Source organism: Pseudophryne corroboree, chromosome 11 (genome assembly GCF_028390025.1).
Source record: "Pseudophryne corroboree isolate aPseCor3 chromosome 11, aPseCor3.hap2, whole genome shotgun sequence".
NCBI lineage: Eukaryota > Metazoa > Chordata > Amphibia > Anura > Myobatrachidae > Pseudophryne > Pseudophryne corroboree.
In genome coordinates this window covers 289,407,164-289,411,539 of record NC_086454.1, presented here as the reverse complement: position 1 = coordinate 289,411,539, position 4,376 = coordinate 289,407,164, and positions in this window count along the sequence as shown.

Sequence of the window (4,376 nt, the reverse complement as noted above, 5' to 3'; positions counted from 1 at the left end):
TTACCAACGTCTCCCTCCGACAGGGAGGCAGTATTGGAAACAATTCACAAGCTGTATTCCCAGCAGGTGATAATCAAAGTACCCCTCCTACAACAAGGAAAGGGGTATTATTCCACACTATACTGTGGTACTGAAGCCAGACGGCTCGGTGAGACCTATTCTAAATCTGAAATATTTGAACACTTACATACAAAGGTTCAAATCAAGATGGAGTCACTCAGAGCAGTGATAGCGAACCAGGAAGAAGGGGACTATATGGTGTCCCTGGACATCAAGGATGCTTACCTCCATGTCCCAATTTGCCCTTCTCACCAAGGGTACCTCAGGTTCGTGGTACAAAACTGTCACTATCAGTTTCAGACGCTGCCGTTTGGATTGTCCACGGCACCCCGGGTCTTTACCAAGGTAATGGCCGAAATGATGATTCTTCTTCAAAGAAAAGGCGTCTTAATTATCCCTTACTTGGACGATCTCCTGATAAGGGCAAGGTCCAGAGAACAGTTGGAGGTCGGAGTAGCACTATCTCAAGTAGTTCTACGACAGCACGGGTGGATTCTAAATATTCCAAAATCGCAGCTGTCTCCGACGACACGTCTGCTGTTCCTAGGGATGATTCTGGACACAGTCCAGAAAAAGGTGTTTCTCCCGGAGGAGAAAGCCAGGGAGTTATCCGAGCTAGTCAGGAACCTCCTAAAACCAGGAAAAGTGTCAGTGCATCATTGCACAAGGGTCCTGGGAAAAATGGTGGCTTCTTACGAAGCGATTCCATTCGGCAGATTTCACGCAAGAACTTTTCAGTGGGATCTGCTGGAAAAATGGTCCAGATCGCATCTTCAGATGCATCAGCGGATAACCCTGTCTCCAAGGACAAGGGTGTCTCTTCTGTGGGGGCTGCAGAGTGCTCATCTACTAAAGGGCCACAGATTCGGCATTCAGGACTGGGTCCTGGTGACCACGGATGCCAGCCTGAAAGGCTGGGGAGCAGTCACACAAGGAAAAAATTTCCAGGGAGTGTGATCAAGTCTGGAGACTTCTCTCCACATAAATATACTGGAGCTAAGAGCAATTTACAATGCTCTAAGCTTAGCAAGACCTCTGCTTCAAGGTCAGCCGGTATTGATCCAGTGGGACAACATCACGGCAGTCGCCCACGTAAACAGACAGGGCGGCACAAGAAGCAGGAGGGCAATGGCAGAAACTGCAAGGATTCTTCGCTGGGCGGAAAATCATGTGATAGCACTGTCAGCAGTGTTCATTCCGGGAGTGGACAACTGGGAAGCAGACTTCCTCAGCACGACCTCCACCCGGGAGAGTGGGGACTTCATCGGGAAGTCTTCCACATGATTGTGAACCGTTGGGAAAGACCAAAGGTGGACATGATGGCGTCCCGCCTGAACAAAAAACTGGACAGGTATTGCGCCAGGTCAAGAGACCCTCAGGCAATAGCTGTGGACGTTCTGGTAACACCGTGGGTGTACCAGTCGGTGTATGTGTTCCCTCCTCTGCTTCTCATACCTAAGGTACTGAGAATTATAAGATGTAGAGGAGTAAGAACTATACTCGTGGCTCCGGATTGGCCAAGAAGGACTTGGTACCCGGAACTTCAAGAGATGCTCACAGAGGACTCATGGCCTCTGCCGCTAAGAAGGGACTTGCTTCAGCAAGTACCATGTCTGTTCCAAGACTTACCGCGGCTGCGTTTGACGGCATGGCGGTTGAACGCCGGATCCTAAGGGAAAAAGGCATTCCGGAAGAGGTCATTCCTACCCTGGTCAAAGCCAGGAAGGAGGTGACCGCACAACATTATCACCACATGTGGCGAAAATATGTTGCGTGGTGTGAGGCCAGGAAGGCCCCACGAAGAAATTTAAACTCGGTCGATTCCTGCATTTCCTGCAAACAGGAGTGTCTATGGGCCTCAAATTGGGGTCCATTAAGGTTCAAATTTCGGCCCTGTCGATTTTCTTCCAGAAAGAATTGGCTTCAGTTCCTGAAGTCCAGAAGTTTGTCAAGGGAGTACTGCATATACAACCCCTTTTTGTGCCTCCAGTGGCACTGTGGGATCTCAACGTAGTTCTGGGATTCCTCAAATCACATTGGTTTAAACCGCTCAAATCTGTGGATTTGAAATATCTCACATGGAAAGTGACCATGATGTTGGCCCTGGCCTCGGCCAGGCGAGTGTCAGAATTGGCGGCTTTGTCTCACAAAAGCCCATATCTGATTGTCCATTCGGACAGGGCAGAGCTGCGGACTCGTCCCCAGTTTCTCCCTAAGGTGGTGTCAGCGTTTCACCGGAACCAGCTTATTGTGGTACCTGCGGCTACTAGGGACTTGGAGGACTCCAAGTTGCTAGATGTTGTCAGGGCCCTGAAAATATAGGTTTCCAGGACGGCTGGAGTCAGGAAAACTGACTTGCTGTTATCCTGTATGCACCCAACAAACTGGGTGCTCTTGCTTCTAAGCAGACGATTGCTAGTTGGATGTGTAGTACAATTCAGCTTGCACATTCTGTGGCAGGCCTGCCACAGCCAAAATATGTAAATGCCCATTCCACAAGGAAGGTGGGCTCATCTTGGGCGGCTGCCCGAGGGGTCTCGGCTTTACAACTTTGCCGAGCTGCTACTTGGTCAGGGGCACACCCTGGCTGAGGAGGACCTGGAGTTCTCTCACTCGGTGCTGCAGAGTCATCCGCACTCTCCCGCCCGTTTGGGAGCTTTGGTATAATCGCCATGGTCCTGACGGAGTCCCCAGCATCCACTTAGGACGTCAGAGAAAATAAGAATTTACTTACCGATAATTCTATTTCTCGTAGTCCGTAGTGGATGCTGGGCGCCCATCCCAAGTGCGTATTGTCTGCAATACTTGTACATAGTTATTGTTACAAAAATCGGGTTATTATTGTTGTGAGCCATCTTTTCAGAGGCTCCGCTGTTATCATGCTGTTAACTGGGTTCAGATCACAGGTTGTACAGTGTGATTGGTGTGGCTGGTATGAGTCTTACCCGGGATTCAAAATCCTTCCTTATTGTGTACGCTCGTCCGGGCACAGTATCCTAACTGAGGCTTGGAGGAGGGTCATAGGGGGAGGAGCCAGTGCACACCACCTGATCCTAAAGCTTTTACTTTTGTGCCCTGTCTCCTGCGGAGCCGCTATTCCCCATGGTCCTGACGGAGTCCCCAGCATCCACTACGGACTACGAGAAATAGAATTATCGGTAAGTAAATTCTTATTTTACACATTACGGCAGCCAGTCCCCCTTTTACACATTATAGCAGACAGTCCCCCTTTTTACACATTACGGCAGACAGCGTCCCCTTTTTAAACATTACGGCAGACAGCGTCCCCCTTTTTACACATTACGGTAGACAGAGTCCCCTTTTTAAACATTACGGCAGACAGAATCCCCCTTTTTACACATTACGGCTGACAATGTCCTTTTTTTACACATTACTGCAGACAGCGTCCCCCTTTTTACACCTTACGGCAGACAGCATCCCCCTATTTCCACATTACAGCAGACAGCATCAACTTTATACACATTACGGCAGACAGAGTCCCCTTATTACACATTACGGCAGACAGCGTCCCCTTTTTACACATTACAGCAGACAGCGTCCCCCTTTTTACACATTACAGCTGACAGCGTCCCCCTTTTTACACATTACAGCTGACAGCATCCCCCTTTTTTCACATTACGGCAGACAGCGTCCCTTTTTGCACATTACGGCAGACAGCATCCCCCTTTTTACATATTACGGCAGACAGCATCCCCTTTTTACACATTACGGCAGACAGTGTCCCCTTTTTACACATTACAGCAGACAGCGTCCCCTTTTTACACATTATGACAGACAGCAGCCCCCTTTTTACACATTACGGCAGACAGTCCTCCTTTTTACACATTATGGCAGACAGAGTCCCTTTTTACACATTACGGCAGACAGCATCCCCTTTTTACACATTACGGCAGACAGCGTCCCCCTCTTTACACATTACAGCAGACAGCGTTCCCCTTTTTACACATTACAGCAGACAGCATCCCCTTTTTACACATTACGGCAGACAGCGTCCGCCTTTTTACACATTACGGCAGACAGCGTCCGCCTTTTTACACATTACGGCAGACAGCGTCCCCCTTTTTACACATTACGGCAGACAGCATCCCTTTTTACACATTACGGCAGACAGCGTCCCCCTTTTTACACATTACGGGAGACAGCATCCCCTTTTTACACATTACGGCAGACAGCATCCCCTTTTTACACATTACGGCAGACAGCGTCCCCTTTTTACACATTACAGCAGACAGCGTCCCCCTTTTTACACATTACGTCAGACAGCATCCCTTTTTGCACATTACGGCAGACAGCGT